General features: G+C 48.1%; 2 non-coding genes across 2 annotated transcripts; both read left to right on the forward strand.

Moving 5' to 3' along the window:
• The first annotated feature begins 19,631 nt into the window (after window positions 1-19,631).
• Trnaa-ggc (transfer RNA alanine (anticodon GGC)) lies at window positions 19,632-19,707 on the forward strand. Its single transcript has one exon. It is a non-coding gene; the product is annotated as a tRNA-Ala (tRNA).
• A 1,477-nt stretch (window positions 19,708-21,184) lies between these two features.
• Window positions 21,185-21,260, forward strand: Trnaa-ggc (transfer RNA alanine (anticodon GGC)). Its single transcript has one exon. It is a non-coding gene; the product is annotated as a tRNA-Ala (tRNA).
• Window positions 21,261-23,969: the final 2,709 nt, after the last annotated feature.

Genomic DNA, 23,969 nt, shown 5'->3' on the forward strand with positions numbered 1-23,969 from the left:
GAGCGTTGCGTGAGCGTCGTGGAAAGTCGGAAAAGTCGGCTGCGAGGGTGAGTGCCAAGTTTGGGGAGCGTTTCGTAGTATGCGCAGTGCAATGGAGACGCGGAAACTTATTGTGGCCCAGTGTTTTGCAGTTGGACGACAAGATTGGTACACAGTAGTAAAGAGCGAGGCACTGAGTTGGCATGAATAATGGAGTGCACAATGGGGCTCGAGATGTGTTTGTTACCTCAGGTGCTGTATGATTGTCGTCAAGGAGTGAAAACGGAGCAATTTGTGACGGCTCTTTCAATTTAAGACGTTAAAAACAGACGGAATTTTCATTTGTAATACCAGAGCATCGAAACTACTTGGTACTTTTGTGTATATGAACGGGTCCGCGCCTTTGTACTCTGCTCCCTTCACCGCTACAAACCAACCAACCATCGTGTCCGTGCGCATCTGAGTCGCAAAGAATGGGGAATAGCGCAGTTTGCTCGTGCATGGGGCGTAGCTCAGTTGGTAGAGCGTTCGCTTGGCATGTGAAAGGTCCAGTGTTCAAGCCGCGGCGCCTACTTTTTTTGTTTTCAGTGCATGGTAAGTGTTGGTCGCGGCGAACCTAAAGGCACGCAAGATGTTGCAAAGCCAGCGTCACAGACTGATATGATGTATACTGACGTAAGGAGAGCAAGATGTAAGTGTGGGGACCGGCTGTTATCGAGGTGTCATCGAGTGCAGATCTGTCTTAGGTATCGCGGCTTAACCTCATTGAAGTCTAGAGGGTGGACAACACGTTGCTCTTACTCAGAGCGGTGTCCGAATTCTATTTTCGACGTTATACGTGCCACTTTCATTGTGGCCAACTACGATTCGATACAGAATGCACGAAACCTGAAAGACACCCTAACGGATACATAGAGAGTAGTGTTTGTCTGCTGAATAATGGGAGTGCAAGGGTCTGTGTCGTCTATATGGCTGTATGTAGCACCATTAGTCTTCGGGGGGGCGGGCGTAGCTCAGATGGTAGAGCGCTCGCTTAGTATGCGAGAGGAACTGGGATCAATACCCAGTGCCTCGAGAATTTTTAACACACCTACATGCGCACCTTGCCATGCAAGTGGAATAATTCACAACCAGCAGATGTGTCTAGGAAGATACAAGCGAATGATTAGCATCCACAATTGACAAGCGTGCTGTTATTAGTGCGCAGGAAGCACTCTCCTCCCACGCCTACACTTAATTTAGAAACAGTACAAGTGTTCCTGTAAGATTCTCAAGCCTATGTCGGAAAGATCTGCCTTGCGCTGAGTTCACGTAAATTCCACTGCACATTCCTATTCTTTGCATGCAGTCAGCTGCTACTGGTGTTGTTAGTTGTGACTGCTGATAACAGATGCCGTAGCAATCAATTCATGGAGTGAGTTGTATGTTTTGCGGTAGTCTGTCTCTGACAAGCAAGCACAGGTGACATAGGTGCGAACACAGGAAGCTTGCAGACCCTCGCTGCCTGCAGACACCGAGCAGCCACACTAGGAGGGCGGCCTAAGCCGTAGGCGAAATGTGCTCATTCGCTTTGGCGCGACGTCGAACTATAAATAATGCTGTCACTAGCGTGAGCGTCGTGGAAAGTCGGAAAAGTCGGCTGCGAGGGTGAGTGCCAAGTTTGGGGAGCGTTTCGTAGTATGCGCAGTGCAATGGAGACGCGGAAACTTATTGTGGCCCAGTGTTTTGCAGTTGGACGACAAGATTGGTACACAGTAGTAAAGAGCGAGGCACTGAGTTGGCATGAATAATGGAGTGCACAATGGGGCTCGAGATGTGTTTGTTACCTCAGGTGCTGTATGATTGTCGTCAAGGAGTGAAAACGGAGCAATTTGTGACGGCTCTTTCAATTTAAGACGTTAAAAACAGACGGAATTTTCATTTGTAATAACAGAGCATCGAAACTACTTGGTACTTTTGTGTATATGAACGGGTCCGCGCCTTTGTACTCTGCTCCCTTCACCGCTACAATCCAACCAACCATCGTGTCCGTGCGCATCTGAGTCGCAAAGAATGGGGAATAGCGCAGTTTGCTCGAGCATGGGGCGTAGCTCAGTTGGTAGAGCGTTCGCTTGGCATGTGAAAGGTCCAGTGTTCAAGCCGCGGCGCCTACACTTTTTGTTTTCAGTGCATGGTAAGTGTTGGTCGCGGCGAACCTAAAGGCACGCAAGATGTTGCAAAGCCAGCGTCACAGACTGATATGATGTATACTGACGTAAGGAGAGCAAGATGTAAGTGTGGGGACCGGCTGTTATCGAGGTGTCATCGAGTGCAGATCTGTCTTAGGTATCGCGGCTTAACCTCATTGAAGTCTAGAGGGTGGACAACACGTTGCTCTTACTCAGAGCGGTGTCCGAATTCTATTTTCGACGTTATACGTGCCACTTTCATTGTGGCCAACTACGATTCGATACAGAATGCACGAAACCTGAAAGACACCCTAACGGATACATAGAGAGTAGTGTTTGTCTGCTGAATAATGGGAGTGCAAGGGTCTGTGTCGTCTATATGGCTGTATGTAGCACCATTAGTCTTCGGGGGGGCGGGCGTAGCTCAGATGGTAGAGCGCTCGCTTAGTATGCGAGAGGAACTGGGATCAATACCCAGTGCCTCGAGAATTTTTAACACACCTACATGCGCACCTTGCCATGCAAGTGGAATAATTCACAACCAGCAGATGTGTCTAGGAAGATACAAGCGAATGATTAGCATCCACAATTGACAAGCGTGCTGTTATTAGTGCGCAGGAAGCACTCTCCTCCCACGCCTACACTTAATTTAGAAACAGTACAAGTGTTCCTGTAAGATTCTCAAGCCTATGTCGGAAAGATCTGCCTTGCGCTGAGTTCACGTAAATTCCACTGCACATTCCTATTCTTTGCATGCAGTCAGCTGCTACTGGTGTTGTTAGTTGTGACTGCTGATAACAGATGCCGTAGCAATCAATTCATGGAGTGAGTTGTATGTTTTGCGGTAGTCTGTCTCTGACAAGCAAGCACAGGTGACATAGGTGCGAACACAGGAAGCTTGCAGACCCTCGCTGCCTGCAGACACCGAGCAGCCACACTAGGAGGGCGGCCTAAGCCGTAGGCGAAATGTGCTCATTCGCTTTGGCGCGACGTCGAACTATAAATAATGCTGTCACTAGCGTGAGCGTCGTGGAAAGTCGGAAAAGTCGGCTGCGAGGGTGAGTGCCAAGTTTGGGGAGCGTTTCGTAGTATGCGCAGTGCAATGGAGACGCGGAAACTTATTGTGGCCCAGTGTTTTGCAGTTGGACGACAAGATTGGTACACAGTAGTAAAGAGCGAGGCACTGAGTTGGCATGAATAATGGAGTGCACAATGGGGCTCGAGATGTGTTTGTTACCTCAGGTGCTGTATGATTGTCGTCAAGGAGTGAAAACGGAGCAATTTGTGACGGCTCTTTCAATTTAAGACGTTAAAAACAGACGGAATTTTCATTTGTAATAACAGAGCATCGAAACTACTTGGTACTTTTGTGTATATGAACGGGTCCGCGCCTTTGTACTCTGCTCCCTTCACCGCTACAATCCAACCAACCATCGTGTCCGTGCGCATCTGAGTCGCAAAGAATGGGGAATAGCGCAGTTTGCTCGTGCATGGGGCGTAGCTCAGTTGGTAGAGCGTTCGCTTGGCATGTGAAAGGTCCAGTGTTCAAGCCGCGGCGCCTACACTTTTTGTTTTCAGTGCATGGTAAGTGTTGGTCGCGGCGAACCTAAAGGCACGCAAGATGTTGCAAAGCCAGCGTCACAGACTGATATGATGTATACTGACGTAAGGAGAGCAAGATGTAAGTGTGGGGACCGGCTGTTATCGAGGTGTCATCGAGTGCAGATCTGTCTTAGGTATCGCGGCTTAACCTCATTGAAGTCTAGAGGGTGGACAACACGTTGCTCTTACTCAGAGCGGTGTCCGAATTCTATTTTCGACGTTATACGTGCCACTTTCATTGTGGCCAACTACGATTCGATACAGAATGCACGAAACCTGAAAGACACCCTAACGGATACATAGAGAGTAGTGTTTGTCTGCTGAATAATGGGAGTGCAAGGGTCTGTGTCGTCTATATGGCTGTATGTAGCACCATTAGTCTTCGGGGGGGCGGGCGTAGCTCAGATGGTAGAGCGCTCGCTTAGTATGCGAGAGGAACTGGGATCAATACCCAGTGCCTCCAGAATTTTTAACACACCTACATGCGCACCTTGCCATGCAAGTGGAATAATTCACAACCAGCAGATGTGTCTAGGAAGATACAAGCGAATGATTAGCATCCACAATTGACAAGCGTGCTGTTATTAGTGCGCAGGAAGCACCCTCCTCCCACGCCTACACTTAATTTAGAAACAGTACAAGTGTTCCTGTAAGATTCTCAAGCCTATGTCGGAAAGATCTGCCTTGCGCTGAGTTCACGTAAATTCCACTGCACATTCCTATTCTTTGCATGCAGTCAGCTGCTACTGGTGTTGTTAGTTGTGACTGCTGATAACAGATGCCGTAGCAATCAATTCATGGAGTGAGTTGTATGTTTTGCGGTAGTCTGTCTCTGACAAGCAAGCACAGGTGACATAGGTGCGAACACAGGAAGCTTGCAGACCCTCGCTGCCTGCAGACACCGAGCAGCCACACTAGGAGGGCGGCCTAAGCCGTAGGCGAAATGTGCTCATTCGCTTTGGCGCGACGTCGAACTATAAATAATGCTGTCACTAGCGTGAGCGTTGCGTGAGCGTCGTGGAAAGTCGGAAAAGTCGGCTGCGAGGGTGAGTGCCAAGTTTGGGGAGCGTTTCGTAGTATGCGCAGTGCAATGGAGACGCGGAAACTTATTGTGGCCCAGTGTTTTGCAGTTGGACGACAAGATTGGTACACAGTAGTAAAGAGCGAGGCACTGAGTTGGCATGAATAATGGAGTGCACAATGGGGCTCGAGATGTGTTTGTTACCTCAGGTGCTGTATGATTGTCGTCAAGGAGTGAAAACGGAGCAATTTGTGACGGCTCTTTCAATTTAAGACGTTAAAAACAGACGGAATTTTCATTTGTAATACCAGAGCATCGAAACTACTTGGTACTTTTGTGTATATGAACGGGTCCGCGCCTTTGTACTCTGCTCCCTTCACCGCTACAAACCAACCAACCATCGTGTCCGTGCGCATCTGAGTCGCAAAGAATGGGGAATAGCGCAGTTTGCTCGTGCATGGGGCGTAGCTCAGTTGGTAGAGCGTTCGCTTGGCATGTGAAAGGTCCAGTGTTCAAGCCGCGCCGCCTACATTTTTTGTTTTCAGTGCATGGTAAGTGTTGGTCGCGGCGAACCTAAAGGCACGCAAGATGTTGCAAAGCCAGCGTCACAGACTGATATGATGTATACTGACGTAAGGAGAGCAAGATGTAAGTGTGGGGACCGGCTGTTATCGAGGTGTCATCGAGTGCAGATCTGTCTTAGGTATCGCGGCTTAACCTCATTGAAGTCTAGAGGGTGGACAACACGTTGCTCTTACTCAGAGCGGTGTCCGAATTCTATTTTCGACGTTATACGTGCCACTTTCATTGTGGCCAACTACGATTCGATACAGAATGCACGAAACCTGAAAGACACCCTAACGGATACATAGAGAGTAGTGTTTGTCTGCTGAATAATGGGAGTGCAAGGGTCTGTGTCGTCTATATGGCTGTATGTAGCACCATTAGTCTTCGGGGGGGCGGGCGTAGCTCAGATGGTAGAGCGCTCGCTTAGTATGCGAGAGGAACTGGGATCAATACCCAGTGCCTCCAGAATTTTTAACACACCTACATGCGCACCTTGCCATGCAAGTGGAATAATTCACAACCAGCAGATGTGTCTAGGAAGATACAAGCGAATGATTAGCATCCACAATTGACAAGCGTGCTGTTATTAGTGCGCAGGAAGCACTCTCCTCCCACGCCTACACTTAATTTAGAAACAGTACAAGTGTTCCTGTAAGATTCTCAAGCCTATGTCGGAAAGATCTGCCTTGCGCTGAGTTCACGTAAATTCCACTGCACATTCCTATTCTTTGCATGCAGTCAGCTGCTACTGGTGTTGTTAGTTGTGACTGCTGATAACAGATGCCGTAGCAATCAATTCATGGAGTGAGTTGTATGTTTTGCGGTAGTCTGTCTCTGACAAGCAAGCACAGGTGACATAGGTGCGAACACAGGAAGCTTGCAGACCCTCGCTGCCTGCAGACACCGAGCAGCCACACTAGGAGGGCGGCCTAAGCCGTAGGCGAAATGTGCTCATTCGCTTTGGCGCGACGTCGAACTATAAATAATGCTGTCACTAGCGTGAGCGTCGTGGAAAGTCGGAAAAGTCGGCTGCGAGGGTGAGTGCCAAGTTTGGGGAGCGTTTCGTAGTATGCGCAGTGCAATGGAGACGCGGAAACTTATTGTGGCCCAGTGTTTTGCAGTTGGACGACAAGATTGGTACACAGTAGTAAAGAGCGAGGCACTGAGTTGGCATGAATAATGGAGTGCACAATGGGGCTCGAGATGTGTTTGTTACCTCAGGTGCTGTATGATTGTCGTCAAGGAGTGAAAACGGAGCAATTTGTGACGGCTCTTTCAATTTAAGACGTTAAAAACAGACGGAATTTTCATTTGTAATAACAGAGCATCGAAACTACTTGGTACTTTTGTGTATATGAACGGGTCCGCGCCTTTGTACTCTGCTCCCTTAACCGCTACAATCCAACCAACCATCGTGTCCGTGCGCATCTGAGTCGCAAAGAATGGGGAATAGCGCAGTTTGCTCGTGCATGGGGCGTAGCTCAGTTGGTAGAGCGTTCGCTTGGCATGTGAAAGGTCCAGTGTTCAAGCCGCGGCGCCTACATTTTTTGTTTTCAGTGCATGGTAAGTGTTGGTCGCGGCGAACCTAAAGGCACGCAAGATGTTGCAAAGCCAGCGTCACAGACTGATATGATGTATACTGACGTAAGGAGAGCAAGATGTAAGTGTGGGGACCGGCTGTTATCGAGGTGTCATCGAGTGCAGATCTGTCTTAGGTATCGCGGCTTAACCTCATTGAAGTCTAGAGGGTGGACAACACGTTGCTCTTACTCAGAGCGGTGTCCGAATTCTATTTTCGACGTTATACGTGCCACTTTCATTGTGGCCAACTACGATTCGATACAGAATGCACGAAACCTGAAAGACACCCTAACGGATACATAGAGAGTAGTGTTTGTCTGCTGAATAATGGGAGTGCAAGGGTCTGTGTCGTCTATATGGCTGTATGTAGCACCAGTAGTCTTCGGGGGAGCGGGCGTAGCTCAGATGGTAGAGCGCTCGCTTAGTATGCGAGAGGAACTGGGATCAATACCCAGTGCCTCCAGAATTTTTAACACACCTACATGCGCACCTTGCCATGCAAGTGGAATAATTCACAACCAGCAGATGTGTCTAGGAAGATACAAGCGAATGATTAGCATCCACAATTGACAAGCGTGCTGTTATTAGTGCGCAGGAAGCACCCTCCTCCCACGCCTACACTTAATTTAGAAACAGTACAAGTGTTCCTGTAAGATTCTCAAGCCTATGTCGGAAAGATCTGCCTTGCGCTGAGTTCACGTAAATTCCACTGCACATTCCTATTCTTTGCATGCAGTCAGCTGCTACTGGTGTTGTTAGTTGTGACTGCTGATAACAGATGCCGTAGCAATCAATTCATGGAGTGAGTTGTATGTTTTGCGGTAGTCTGTCTCTGACAAGCAAGCACAGGTGACATAGGTGCGAACACAGGAAGCTTGCAGACCCTCGCTGCCTGCAGACACCGAGCAGCCACACTAGGAGGGCGGCCTAAGCCGTAGGCGAAATGTGCTCATTCGCTTTGGCGCGACGTCGAACTATAAATAATGCTGTCACTAGCGTGAGCGTCGTGGAAAGTCGGAAAAGTCGGCTGCGAGGGTGAGTGCCAAGTTTGGGGAGCGTTTCGTAGTATGCGCAGTGCAATGGAGACGCGGAAACTTATTGTGGCCCAGTGTTTTGCAGTTGGACGACAAGATTGGTACACAGTAGTAAAGAGCGAGGCACTGAGTTGGCATGAATAATGGAGTGCACAATGGGGCTCGAGATGTGTTTGTTACCTCAGGTGCTGTATGATTGTCGTCAAGGAGTGAAAACGGAGCACTTTGTGACGGCTCTTTCAATTTAAGACGTTAAAAACAGACGGAATTTTCATTTGTAATACCAGAGCATCGAAACTACTTGGTACTTTTGTGTATATGAACGGGTCCGCGCCTTTGTACTCTGCTCCCTTCACCGCTACAAACCAACCAACCATCGTGTCCGTGCCCATCTGAGTCGCAAAGAATGGGGAATAGCGCAGTTTGCTCGTGCATGGGGCGTAGCTCAGTTGGTAGCGCGTTCGCTTGGCATGTGAAAGGTCCAGTGTTCAAGCCGCGGCGCCTACATTTTTTGTTTTCAGTGCATGGTAAGTGTTGGTCGCGGCGAACCTAAAGGCACGCAAGATGTTGCAAAGCCAGCGTCACAGACTGATATGATGTATACTGACGTAAGGAGAGCAAGATGTAAGTGTGGGGACCGGCTGTTATCGAGGTGTCATCGAGTGCAGATCTGTCTTAGGTATCGCGGCTTAACCTCATTGAAGTCTAGAGGGTGGACAACACGTTGCTCTTACTCAGAGCGGTGTCCGAATTCTATTTTCGACGTTATACGTGCCACTTTCATTGTGGCCAACTACGATTCGATACAGAATGCACGAAACCTGAAAGACACCCTAACGGATACATAGAGAGTAGTGTTTGTCTGCTGAATAATGGGAGTGCAAGGGTCTGTGTCGTCTATATGGCTGTATGTAGCACCATTAGTCTTCGGGGGGGCGGGCGTAGCTCAGATGGTAGAGCGCTCGCTTAGTATGCGAGAGGAACTGGGATCAATACCCAGTGCCTCCAGAATTTTTAACACACCTACATGCGCACCTTGCCATGCAAGTGGAATAATTCACAACCAGCAGATTTGTCTAGGAAGATACAAGCGAATGATTAGCATCCACAATTGACAAGCGTGCTGTTATTAGTGCGCAGGAAGCACCCTCCTCCCACGCCTACACTTAATTTAGAAACAGTACAAGTGTTCCTGTAAGATTCTCAAGCCTATGTCGGAAAGATCTGCCTTGCGCTGAGTTCACGTAAATTCCACTGCACATTCCTATTCTTTGCATGCAGTCAGCTGCTACTGGTGTTGTTAGTTGTGACTGCTGATAACAGATGCCGTAGCAATCAATTCATGGAGTGAGTTGTATGTTTTGCGGTAGTCTGTCTCTGACAAGCAAGCACAGGTGACATAGGTGCGAACACAGGAAGCTTGCAGACCCTCGCTGCCTGCAGACACCGAGCAGCCACACTAGGAGGGCGGCCTAAGCCGTAGGCGAAATGTGCTCATTCGCTTTGGCGCGACGTCGAACTATAAATAATGCTGTCACTAGCGTGAGCGTCGTGGAAAGTCGGAAAAGTCGGCTGCGAGGGTGAGTGCCAAGTTTGGGGAGCGTTTCGTAGTATGCGCAGTGCAATGGAGACGCGGAAACTTATTGTGGCCCAGTGTTTTGCAGTTGGACGACAAGATTGGTACACAGTAGTAAAGAGCGAGGCACTGAGTTGGCATGAATAATGGAGTGCACAATGGGGCTCGAGATGTGTTTGTTACCTCAGGTGCTGTATGATTGTCGTCAAGGAGTGAAAACGGAGCAATTTGTGACGGCTCTTTCAATTTAAGACGTTAAAAACAGACGGAATTTTCATTTGTAATAACAGAGCATCGAAACTACTTGGTACTTTTGTGTATATGAACGGGTCCGCGCCTTTGTACTCTGCTCCCTTAACCGCTACAATCCAACCAACCATCGTGTCCGTGCGCATCTGAGTCGCAAAGAATGGGGAATAGCGCAGTTTGCTCGTGCATGGGGCGTAGCTCAGTTGGTAGAGCGTTCGCTTGGCATGTGAAAGGTCCAGTGTTCAAGCCGCGGCGCCTACATTTTTTGTTTTCAGTGCATGGTAAGTGTTGGTCGCGGCGAACCTAAAGGCACGCAAGATGTTGCAAAGCCAGCGTCACAGACTGATATGATGTATACTGACGTAAGGAGAGCAAGATGTAAGTGTGGGGACCGGCTGTTATCGAGGTGTCATCGAGTGCAGATCTGTCTTAGGTATCGCGGCTTAACCTCATTGAAGTCTCGAGGGTGGACAACACGTTGCTCTTACTCAGAGCGGTGTCCGAATTCTATTTTCGACGTTATACGTGCCACTTTCATTGTGGCCAACTACGATTCGATACAGAATGCACGAAACCTGAAAGACACCCTAACGGATACATAGAGAGTAGTGTTTGTCTGCTGAATAATGGGAGTGCAAGGGTCTGTGTCGTCTATATGGCTGTATGTAGCACCATTAGTCTTCGGGGAGGCGGGCGTAGCTCAGATGGTAGAGCGCTCGCTTAGTATGCGAGAGGAACTGGGATCAATACCCAGTGCCTCCAGAATTTTTAACACACCTACATGCGCACCTTGCCATGCAAGTGGAATAATTCACAACCAGCAGATTTGTCTAGGAAGATACAAGCGAATGATTAGCATCCACAATTGACAAGCGTGCTGTTATTAGTGCGCAGGAAGCACCCTCCTCCCACGCCTACACTTAATTTAGAAACAGTACAAGTGTTCCTGTAAGATTCTCAAGCCTATGTCGGAAAGATCTGCCTTGCGCTGAGTTCACGTAAATTCCACTGCACATTCCTATTCTTTGCATGCAGTCAGCTGCTACTGGTGTTGTTAGTTGTGACTGCTGATAACAGATGCCGTAGCAATCAATTCATGGAGTGAGTTGTATGTTTTGCGGTAGTCTGTCTCTGACAAGCAAGCACAGGTGACATAGGTGCGAACACAGGAAGCTTGCAGACCCTCGCTGCCTGCAGACACCGAGCAGCCACACTAGGAGGGCGGCCTAAGCCGTAGGCGAAATGTGCTCATTCGCTTTGGCGCGACGTCGAACTATAAATAATGCTGTCACTAGCGTGAGCGTCGTGGAAAGTCGGAAAAGTCGGCTGTGAGGGTGAGTGCCAAGTTTGGGGAGCGTTTCGTAGTATGCGCAGTGCAATGGAGACGCGGAAACTTATTGTGGCCCAGTGTTTTGCAGTTGGACGACAAGATTGGTACACAGTAGTAAAGAGCGAGGCACTGAGTTGGCATGAATAATGGAGTGCACAATGGGGCTCGAGATGTGTTTGTTACCTCAGGTACTGTATGATTGTCGTCAAGGAGTGAAAACGGAGCAATTTGTGACGGCTCTTTCAATTTAAGACGTTAAAAACAGACGGAATTTTCATTTGTAATACCAGAGCATCGAAACTACTTGGTACTTTTGTGTATATGAACGGGTCCGCGCCTTTGTACTCTGCTCCCTTCACCGCTACAAACCAACCAACCATCGTGTCCGTGCGCATCTGAGTCGCAAAGAATGGGGAATAGCGCAGTTTGCTCGTGCATGGGGCTTAGCTCAGTTGGTAGAGCGTTCGCTTGGCATGTGAAAGGTCCAGTGTTCAAGCCGCGCCGCCTACATTTTTTGTTTTCAGTGCATGGTAAGTGTTGGTCGCGGCGAACCTAAAGGCACGCAAGATGTTGCAAAGCCAGCGTCACAGACTGATATGATGTATACTGACGTAAGGAGAGCAAGATGTAAGTGTGGGGACCGGCTGTTATCGAGGTGTCATCGAGTGCAGATCTGTCTTAGGTATCGCGGCTTAACCTCATTGAAGTCTAGAGGGTGGACAACACGTTGGTCTTACTCAGAGCGGTGTCCGAATTCTATTTTCGACGTTATACGTGCCACTTTCATTGTGGCCAACTACGATTCGATACAGAATGCACGAAACCTGAAAGACACCCTAACGGATACATAGAGAGTAGTGTTTGTCTGCTGAATAATGGGAGTGCAAGGGTCTGTGTCGTCTATATGGCTGTATGTAGCACCATTAGTCTTCGGGGGGGCGGGCGTAGCTCAGATGGTAGAGCGCTCGCTTAGTATGCGAGAGGAACTGGGATCAATACCCAGTGCCTCCAGAATTTTTAACACACCTACATGCGCACCTTGCCATGCAAGTGGAATAATTCACAACCAGCAGATGTGTCTAGGAAGATACAAGCGAATGATTAGCATCCACAATTGACAAGCGTGCTGTTATTAGTGCGCAGGAAGCACCCTCCTCCCACGCCTACACTTAATTTAGAAACAGTACAAGTGTTCCTTTAAGATTCTCAAGCCTATGTCGGAAAGATCTGCCTTGCGCTGAGTTCACGTAAATTCCACTGCACATTCCTATTCTTTGCATGCAGTCAGCTGCTACTGGTGTTGTTAGTTGTGACTGCTGATAACAGATGCCGTAGCAATCAATTCATGGAGTGAGTTGTATGTTTTGCGGTAGTCTGTCTCTGACAAGCAAGCACAGGTGACATAGGTGCGAACACAGGAAGCTTGCAGACCCTCGCTGCCTGCAGACACCGAGCAGCCACACTAGGAGGGCGGCCTAAGCCGTAGGCGAAATGTGCTCATTCGCTTTGGCGCGACGTCGAACTATAAATAATGCTGTCACTAGCGTGAGCGTCGTGGAAAGTCGGAAAAGTCGGCTGCGAGGGGGAGTGCCAAGTTTGGGGAGCGTTTCGTAGTATGCGCAGTGCAATGGAGACGCGGAAACTTATTGTGGCCCAGTGTTTTGCAGTTGGACGACAAGATTGGTACACAGTAGTAAAGAGCGAGGCACTGAGTTGGCATGAATAATGGAGTGCACAATGGGGCTCGAGATGTGTTTGTTACCTCAGGTGCTGTATGATTGTCGTCAAGGAGTGAAAACGGAGCAATTTGTGACGGCTCTTTCAATTTAAGACGTTAAAAACAGACGGAATTTTCATTTGTAATACCAGAGCATCGAAACTACTTGGTACTTTTGTGTATATGAACGGGTCCGCGCCTTTGTACTCTGCTCCCTTCACCGCTACAAACCAACCAACCATCGTGTCCGTGCGCATCTGAGTCGCAAAGAATGGGGAATAGCGCAGTTTGCTCGTGCATGGGGCGTAGCTCAGTTGGTAGAGCGTTCGCTTGGCATGTGAAAGGTCCAGTGTTCAAGCCGCGGCGCCTACATTTTTTGTTTTCAGTGCATGGTAAGTGTTGGTCGCGGCGAACCTAAAGGCACGCAAGATGTTGCAAAGCCAGCGTCACAGACTGATATGATGTATACTGACGAAAGGAGAGCAAGATGTAAGTGTGGGGACCGGCTGTTATCGAGGTGTCATCGAGTGCAGATCTGTCTTAGGTATCGCGGCTTAACCTCATTGAAGTCTAGAGGGTGGACAACACGTTGCTCTTACTCAGAGCGGTGTCCGAATTCTATTTTCGACGTTATACGTGCCACTTTCATTGTGGCCAACTACGATTCGATACAGAATGCACGAAACCTGAAAGACACCCTAACGGATACATAGAGAGTAGTGTTTGTCTGCTGAATAATGGGAGTGCAAGGGTCTGTGTCGTCTGTATGGCTGTATGTAGCACCATTAGTCTTCGGGGGGGCGGGCGTAGCTCAGATGGTAGAGCGTTTGCTTGGCATGTGAAAGGTCCAGGGTTCAAGCTGCGGCGCCTCCATTTTTCCAGTCTGCCTGCGGCAGCGGTGGTGAGCGGACCTCCAGGGCCAGCGCGCTGCGGCAGGAAGTGTTTACGTCAGGCGGTGAGTCGCGTGCTTACAGCGTCTGCTTATTAGTATTCGTTCCGTTCTGTAGGATCTGATATGGAATTATGAATCCGACTAACAGGAAAGATACCTTGAAGTTTACCTTTGATAGGAACTTTTCCAAACCAAATTCGTTTGAAGTTGAAGCATGGTTAGAGGAAACAGCTAAGATTACTTTTGATGACATTGTAGGGATAAATTTCTCTATCGTGACTAGTGTTGTTTATGTGAAATTAACGTCCTCTGAACTGTGTGATAGAATTGTAGAGTCCAGTGGAGGTGTACTGAAGTTTAAACATAGCGATGGTACCGTCAGTGACGTCAGCATTACGCGTGCTGGACTGGGCATCCGGACGGCACGTATTTTCGAACTCCCGTTTGAAATAACAGCCGCGCAAATAAATTCTGCATTGACACCTTACGGGAGGGTCATTAACAATTTTGCGGAGCGTTGGTCCAAAGCCCACAAATTTCCGGTGCTTAACGGCGTCAGGCAGGTTAAGATCGATATACAGAAGCACATACCTTCATATATTTACGTAGGTGGACATCGCGGAATTGTCATATATGATGGGCAGCCAAAAACGTGTGCCGGCTGTGGTGCGCCCGGCCACGTGCGCTCTGAATGTATACAAAGACGGGTGACGCAGATACCTGTCGGTGAAGCCGCTAGCCCCCCTGTGACGACGGCACTGCCACTGACATACGCTGTCGCGGCTTCTGGTCTTCCACCCGCGACCCCGCCTGTAGATGCCCCTCGTTTGAATGATGTTTTGGCCGATAACGTCAAAGAACCGAGTGCTGACGCGGCACCGCCGCTACCACACTCAGAGATGGAGGTAACGACGGATGACTCCCCAGTGGTTGATGCCACTGGTACTGAGGATGAAGCAGACGCTGTGTTCCCGGCGGATCAACCCCAGAGTCAACAGTCCACTTCGGATGTTGATGATACTGCGAACCCTAACAGGAAGCCTTCCAAAAAGAAGCGGAGACTTGCACATCAAGGAGCCAATCAGCTCGCCCCACAGCTCCGCGACAAAGCGAAACGAATAAGCAGCCAAATGTGTCAGAACACTTCTGAACCCTCTGAAGTTGGTCTCCCTGCGTCTGGTCGAATGGACATTGATCCTGTAGTGTCTCCCCCTGTGAATCCACGACGGGTGGAAGATAGTGATACCTCGAGTAGAGTCGTTTTGCCGGATACCCACGCTCAAGGAAACGCAGGATCGCTTTTGTCAGAGGCCACTCTCACTGGGAATTGGGCACAGGAAATGGAAGTATTGGATGCGAGCAATGATGCGGCTGTCATGCGGACCATTGAGACGGAATCTTCGGCACCCCCCACAGAGCAGCATACACCAACCGTACCGGGAACTACAGGAACTCCGACTGACGCGCTTGGCCTCAATTTCGTTAGCCATCCTTCTAAGACTGTTTAATTAATAGTATGTGCCTTCTCCCATGAACGAGCCCCAAGCCTATAAAATTGCCACGTTAAACATCAATAAGATACAGTCGTACTGGCGGCTCCGTAATTTACAAGATTTTGTATACGCAGCGGATATCGATATTCTGTTACTTCAAGAAGTCGCTGCGCTTGAACTTGACCGAATAACTGGTTATACTACTCTCTCCAATTCCGGGAGCGGTGCGAATTTAGGGACAGCGATTCTGTTAAAAGAAGGGATTGTAGCGACCGACGCAGAAAAACTGCCTGATCATAGAGGGATCGCTGTCACTTTCCATCGGACACGCATAATCAATGTTTACGCCCCGTCCGGCAGTAGCAATAGGCGTGCTAGGGCTGAGTTCTTCACAAGCGCCATAGTCCCACTTTTTAGGGGAACCTACGATCGTATAATTTTTGCGGGTGACTTCAATTGTGTCTTAAGTCCAAAAGACCAGACGCCTAATTTTAACAAATTTGGAGAACTAGAACGTATCGTCCAAGAAATGAACCTCATTGACACATGGGAGCATACGCACGGAGCGGCACCTGGGTTCACTCATGTCACGAACCACTCTGCAAGCCGGCTAGACAGAATCTATGTATCGGCGTGTATGAAGACTCAAGTCCTCCAATCCGAAGTTTGGCCCACAATTTTTTCCGATCATGCCGCATATATTTGTACTGTTAACATGGTCAAGCAAGGCACATTTCGCGGCAGAGGTTTCTGGAAACTTAACAATGCTCTCCTTAACGATGTTGACTGTCACCGTGTCTTTAACGAAACATGGGAGGCATGTGAACGACGGGTTGCACAGTATGCCTCCGTTACTGAATGGTGGATAACACATGCCAAACCAACTTTATCAAAAATGTTTAAACGCTACGCTCGGGACAAATCCTGGTGGCAACGGCAAACGTCTGAGTTTTATTTTACTTGTCTCAGGGAGCTTTACCAGTCCGATGTGACTGTACCTGAAAATTTTATGCAGATTAAAAAAATTAAGGCAAAATTATTAAAACTTCAGCGGCAGCAGGCAGAAGGCTTTCAAATAAGGTCCAGGCCCCAGAATGTGATAGACGACGAAATGACATCCATGTTTCACGTCATTCGTGAAAATAAGAGGGGGCGGCGGAGATTAATAACTCGTCTTCAGTTGAGTGAAGGCGTTGCGCTCACGCGGCAACAAGACATACGGAACGCACTTCACAATCACTTGGCAGGTCTCCTGACAACGACACATACCGACGATGGAACTCACGATGAATTACTCAATAACTTGCAAAGGACTTTGGGTGCTGCTGAAGTCGAAACTCTCATGCGAGAAATTGATGAAGACGAATTGGATTCTGCGCTATCACGAAGTCCGAAAAATAAATCGCCGGGACCCGACGGTCTCACTGCCGAATTTTATCTTACTTTCTGCGACAAATTAAAGCCCAAGTTGTTGAGTATGTTTAATGAAATTTTACGGCCAGATTTTAATGTTCCTCAGGCTCTCGTGGAAGGCATCGTGGTTTTAATCCCTAAACGCCCAATGTGCAGTTCTGTTGACGATTTTCGGCCGCTTACTTTACTGAACAGTGACTACAAAATTTTAGCACGTATTATTTCTAATAGATTGAAAATGTTGATGAATACTGTCATTGGTCAGTACCAGACCAGTGTAGGTGTCGGTAGGACGATCTTCCAAAATTTGTCTCAATACAGGGACGTTATAGCCATTGCAGATGCGTGTAAGATACGGTGTGCGCTAGTTTCCCTTGACTTTTCAAAGGCATTCGACAGAGTAAACCATCAGTTTCTCATCCGGACGATGCATGCCATGGGATTTCCACTACGTTTTATCAATCTTATACATGAGCTCCTTCGTAAAGGAGTAACTCGACTCATGGTGAATGGCCAGCTGAGCGCATCAATTAATATTACTAATTCAGTGCGACAGGGATGCCCTATGTCGATGGCCTTGTTTGCCATTGCCATTGAGCCTTTGCTTGTCACCTTGACACAGCGTCTACAAGGATTAACCATCCACGGCATTAAGATTGTTTGTACTGCATATGCGGATGACGTCGGATTTTTGGTCATGGACGAAGGTGAAGTCGAGGAAGCCCTTCAGATCGTCAAAAACTACGAACTTGTTGCGGGTGCGAAGTTGAATGCCAGGAAATCTGGCATTATGAACATAGGACGCGGCATCTCGCTGCACCATCACGGTCAGTTGCAACTAATTTCTAAAATGAAATGCCTTGGTATTGAGTACAGGAGCAACATACAGCACACAATTGCGGTGAACTATAGGAATCTCCTGGCAAGTATGCGTGCTTGCATGCAGACCCACTACCTAAGAAGCCTTGATGAACTGCAGAAAGTCACCTTCGCTAATGTCTACCTCACCTCAAAGATTAACTACGTTGCACAAGTACTGCCCATGCCACAGGAGACAGCGAAGCGTATGATGTCCGCTCTAGGCCATTTTGTCACACGTGGACACATTTTTAAAGTCAAGTACGATACGCTCACTCTCTCCACGACCGATGGAGGCTTAAATTTAACAGATGTTCGTTCCAAGTCACGAGCTTTGTACGTATGCACCACCTACAAACGGTGGAGGTCGTTACCGAACAGTCTAACGGCTCACTTGTTAACCGAAATAGCGCCGGCCTGCCTGCAGCCTCCTGCCTCTGTTCAACATATTCCGCCTGCGCTGACTCACTTTAAGAGCTTTTTCATTGAGTTCAGTTACGTACGGTCAACTCTCCCAGAAAATGAGCTTTCCGTGGTGAAGTTAGTTTATAATAAACTACTGGCAACCAAGAACAGGAACAACATCGAACACAAATACCCCAATCATCGCTGGCCAGTGATATGGAAAAACATACATAGCCGTGATTTACCAACGTCAGTGAAAGCCTCTTGGTACAGGGTCGTGAACCGTAAAATAAGTACCAATTCACGACTTCATGCTCTACATTTGGCTGACTCACCTTTGTGCCTAACGTGCAACTTGCCTGATACTGATGAACATCGTTTTCTGTGCACCACTGTCCAAGCAGTTTGGCCATGCATTCGCCGAAAACTGGCTACGATTATGAGGACTTCCCAGCTTTGTATTAAACCTGAAGATTTCCTGTATCCGGATTCAGTGCCGTACCCGAACACCAAACGGAACTCTGTCAATTGGTTGAAGGGTCATTATGTTCATTATTTACAGACGCAAGAACCCAAGAGTGAGGCGGCGTTCTGTCTTTACCTGGCATTACAGTTTCACATACTTTCACAGACAAGACATTACAGGAAACGATATGCGAATTTTTTAGAAGTCGTTCTTCGATGAAAGCAGTATATTTTTCTTTCCTTCATTCTACATTGCTTTGTTTTTTCTCTTTTCTTCTTCAAATGTCACAGTGACGTATACTGAACAGTGTTACGACAAGGACTATTTTATTTTCTTCTGTTTTTCTAGCGGACCAGAGTTCCTTTTTCATTTTCTATTAAAAAAAAAATATATATATATTCTACTTTGTCACCATTGCGGGACTATGCAATAGGTTTAGAAGTATCTTTGGTTTGGAAATCGGAATAGTTCAGAAGAAAAAAAAAAAAAGAGAAAAAAAAATGAAAAAAAAATAAAAAAAAAAAAAAGATGGTAGAGCGCTCGCTTAGTATGCGAGAGGAACTGGGATCAATACCCAGTGCTTCCAGAATTTTTAACACACCTACATGCGCACGTTGCCATGCAAGTGGAATAATTCACAACCAGCAGATGTGTCTAGGAAGATACAAGCGAATGATTAGCATCCACAATTGACAAGCGTGCTGTTATTAGTGCGCAGGAAGCACTCTCCTCCCACGCCTACACTTAATTTAGAAACAGTACAAGTGTTCCTGTAAGATTCTCAAGCCTATGTCGGAAAGATCTGCCTTGCGCTGAGTTCACGTAAAAGTCGGAAAAGTCGGCTGTGAGGGTGAGTGCCAAGTTTGGGGAGCGTTTCGTAGTATGCGCAGTGCAATGGAGACGCGGAAACTTATTGTGGCCCAGTGTTTTGCAGTTGGACGACAAGATTGGTACACAGTAGTAAAGAGCGAGGCACTGAGTTGGCATGAATAATGGAGTGCACAATGGGGCTCGAGATGTGTTTGTTACCTCAGGTGCTGTATGATTGTCGTCAAGGAGTGAAAACGGAGCAATTTGTGACGGCTCTTTCAATTTAAGACGTTAAAAACAGACGGAATTTTCATTTGTAATACCAGAGCATCGAAACTACTTGGTACTTTTGTGTATATGAACGGGTCCGCGCCTTTGTACTCTGCTCCCTTCACCGCTACAAACCAACCAACCATCGTGTCCGTGCGCATCTGAGTCGCAAAGAATGGGGAATAGCGCAGTTTGCTCGTGCATGGGGCGTAGCTCAGTTGGTAGAGCGTTCGCTTGGCATGTGAAAGGTCCAGTGTTCAAACCGCGGCGCCTGCGTTTTTTGTTGTCAGTGCATGGTAAGTGTTGGTCGCGGCGAACCTAAAGGCACGCAAGATGTTGCAAAGCCAGCGTCACAGACTGATATGATGTATACTGACGTAAGGAGAGCAAGATGTAAGTGTGGGGACCGGCTGTTATTGAGGTGTCATCGAGTGCAGATCTGTCTTAGGTATCGCGGCTTAACCTCATTGAAGTCTCGAGGGTGGACAACACGTTGGTCTTACTCAGAGCGGTGTCCGAATTCTATTTTCGACGTTATACGTGCCACTTTCATTGTGGCCAACTACGATTCGATACAGAATGCACGAAACCTGAAAGACACCCTAACGGATACATAGAGAGTAGTGTTTGTCTGCTGAATAATGGGAGTGCAAGGGTCTGTGTCGTCTGTATGGCTGTATGTAGCACCATTAGTCTTCGGGGGGGCGGGCGTAGCTCAGATGGTAGAGCGCTCGCTTAGTATGCGAGAGGAACTGGGATCAATACCCAGTGCTTCCAGAATTTTTAACACACCTACATGCGCACCTTGCCATGCAAGTGGAATAATTCACAACCAGCAGATGTGTCTAGGAAGATACAAGCGAATGATTAGCATCCACAATTGACAAGCGTGCTGTTATTAGTGCGCAGGAAGCACTCTCCTCCCACGCCTACACTTAATTTAGAAACAGTACTATGTCGGAAAGATCTGCCTTGCGCTGAGTTCACGTAAATTCCACTGCACATTCCTATTCTTTGCATGCAGTCAGCTGCTACTGGTGTTGTTAGTTGTGACTGCTGATAACAGATGCCGTAGCAATCAATTCATGGAGTGAGTTGTATGTTTTGCGGTAGTCTGTCTCTGACAAGCAAGCACAGGTGACATAGGTGCGAACACAGGAAGCTTGCAGACCCTCGCTGCCTGCAGACACCGAGCAGCCACACTAGGAGGGCGGCCTAAGCCGTAGGCGAAATGTGCTCATTCGCTTTGGCGCGACGTCGAACTATAAATAATGCTGTCACTAGCGTGAGCGTCGTGGAAAGTCGGAAAAGTCGGCTGCGAGGGTGAGTGCCAAGTTTGGGGAGCGTTTCGTAGTATGCGCAGTGCAATGGAGACGCGGAAACTTATTGTGGCCCAGTGTTTTGCAGTTGGACGACAAGATTGGTACACAGTAGTAAAGAGCGAGGCACTGAGTTGGCATGAATAATGGAGTGCACAATGGGGCTCGAGATGTGTTTGTTACCTCAGGTGCTGTATGATTGTCGTCAAGGAGTGAAAACGGAGCAATTTGTGACGGGTCTTTCAATTTAAGACGTTAAAAACACACGGAATTTTCATTTGTAATACCAGAGCATCGAAACTACTTGGTACTTTTGTGTATATGAACTGGTCCGCGCCTTTGTACTCTGCTCCCTTCACCGCTACAAACCAACCAACCATCGTGTCCGTGCGCATCTGAGTCGCAAAGAATGGGGAATAGCGCAGCTTGCTCGTGCATGGGGCGTAGCTCAGTTGGTAGAGCGTTCGCTTGGCATGTGAAAGGTCCAGTGTTCAAGCCGCGGCGCCTGCATTTTTTGTTGTCAGTGCATGGTAAGTGTTGGTCGCGGCGAACCTAAAGGCACGCAAGATGTTGCAAAGCCAGCGTCACAGACTGATATGATGTATACTGACGTAAGGAGAGCAAGATGTAAGTGTGGGGACCGGCTGTTATCGAGGTGTCATCGAGTGCAGATCTGTCTTAGGTATCGCGGCTTAACCTCATTGAAGTCTAGAGGGTGGACAACACGTTGGTCTTACTCAGAGCGGTGTCCGAATTCTATTTTCGACGTTATACGTGCCACTTTCATTGTGGCCAACTACGATTCGATACAGAATGCACGAAACCTGAAAGACACCCTAACGGATACATAGAGAGTAGTGTTTGTCTGCTGAATAATGGGAGTGCAAGGGTCTGTGTCGTCTGTATGGCTGTATGTAGCACCATTAGTCTTCGGGGGGGCGGGCGTAGCTCAGATGGTAGAGCGCTCGCTTAGTATGCGAGAGGAACTGGGATCAATACCCAGTGCTTCCAGAATTTTTAACACACCTACATGCGCACCTTGCCATGCAAGTGGAATAATTCACAACCAGCAGATGTGTCTAGGAAGATACAAGCGAATGATTAGCATCCACAATTGACAAGCGTGCTGTTATTAGTGCGCAGGAAGCACCCTCCTCCCACGCCTACACTTAATTTAGAAACAGTACAAGTGTTCCTGTAAGATTCTCAAGCCTATGTCGGAAAGATCTGCCTTGCGCTGAGTTCACGTAAATTCCACTGCACATTCCTATTCTTTGCATGCAGTCAGCTGCTACTGGTGTTGTTAGTTGTGACTGCTGATAACAGATGCCGTAGCAATCAATTCATGGAGTGAGTTGTATGTTTTGCGGTAGTCTGTCTCTGACAAGCAAGCACAGGTGACATAGGTGCGAACACAGGAAGCTTGCAGACCCTCGCTGCCTGCAGACACCGAGCAGCCACACTAGGAGGGCGGCCTAAGCCGTAGGCGAAATGTGCTCATTCGCTTTGGCGCGACGTCGAACTATAAATAATGCTGTCACTAGCGTGAGCGTTGCGTGAGCGTCGTGGAAAGTCGGAAAAGTCGGCTGTGAGGGTGAGTGCCAAGTTTGGGGAGCGTTTCGTAGTATGCGCAGTGCAATGGAGACGCGGAAACTTATTGTGGCCCAGTGTTTTGCAGTTGGACGACAAGATTGGTACACAGTAGTAAAGAGCGAGGCACTGAGTTGGCATGAATAATGGAGTGCACAATGGGGCTCGAGATGTGTTTGTTACCTCAGGTGCTGTATGATTGTCGTCAAGGAGTGAAAACGGAGCAATTTGTGACGGCTCATTCAATTTAAGACATTAAAAACAGACGGAATTTTCATTTGTAATACCAGAGCATCGAAACTACTTGGTACTTTTGTGTATATGAACGGGTCCGCGCCTTTGTACTCTGCTCCCTTCACCGCTACAAACCAACCAACCATCGTGTCCGTGCCCATCTGAGTCGCAAAGAATGGGGAATAGCGCAGTTTGCTCGTGCATGGGGCGTAGCTCAGTTGGTAGAGCGTTCGCTTGGCATGTGAAAGGTCCAGTGTTCAATCCGCGGCGCCTACATTTTTTGTGGTCAGTGCATGGTAAGTGTTGGTCGCGGCGAACCTAAAGGCACGCAAGATGTTGCAAAGCCAGCGTCACAGACTGATATGATTTATACTGACGTAAGGAGAGCAAGATGTAAGTGTGGGGACCGGCTGTTATCGAGGTGTCATCGAGTGCAGATCTGTCTTAGGTATCGCGGCTTAACCTCATTGAAGTCTAGAGGGTGGACAACACGTTGGTCTTACTCAGAGCGGTGTCCGAATTCTATTTTCGACGTTATACGTGCCACTTTCATTGTGGCCAACTGCGATTCGATACAGAATGCACGAAACCTGAAAGACACCCTAACGGATACATAGAGAGTAGTGTTTGTCTGCTGAATAATGGGAGTGCAAGGGTCTGTGTCGTCTGTATGGCTGTATGAAGCACCATTAGACTTCGGGGGAGCGGGCGTAGCTCAGATGGTAGAGCGCTCGCTTAGTATGCGAGAGGAACTGGGATCAATACCCAGTGCTTCCAGAATTTTTAACACACCTACATGCGCACCTTGCCATGCAAGTGGAATAATTCACAACCAGCAGATGTGTCTAGGAAGATACAAGCGAATGATTAGCATCCACAATTGACAAGCGTGCTGTTATTAGTGCGCAGGAAGCACCCTCCTCCCACGCCTACACTTAATTTAGAAACAGTACAAGTGTTCCTGTAAGATTCTCAAGCCTATGTCGGAAAGATCTGCCTTGCGCTGAGTTCACGTAAATTCCACTGCACATTCCTATTCTTTGCATGCAGTCAGCTGCTACTGGTGTTGTTAGTTGTGACTGCTGATAACAGATGCCGTAGCAATCAATTCATGGAGTGAGTTGTATGTTTTGCGGTAGTCTGTCTCTGACAAGCAAGCACAGGTGACATAGGTGCGAACACAGGAAGCTTGCAGACCCTCGCTGCCTGCAGACACCGAGCAGCCACACTAGGAGGGCGGCCTAAGCCGTAGGCGAAATGTGCTCATCGCTTTGGCGCGACGTCGAACTATAAATAATGCTGTCACTAGCGTGAGCGTCGTGGAAAGTCGGAAAAGTCGGCTGCGAGGGTGAGTGCCAAGTTTGGGGAGCGTTTCGTAGTATGCGCAGTGCAATG

This window comes from Schistocerca gregaria, chromosome 9 (genome assembly GCF_023897955.1).
Source record: "Schistocerca gregaria isolate iqSchGreg1 chromosome 9, iqSchGreg1.2, whole genome shotgun sequence".
Taxonomy (NCBI): domain Eukaryota; kingdom Metazoa; phylum Arthropoda; class Insecta; order Orthoptera; family Acrididae; genus Schistocerca; species Schistocerca gregaria.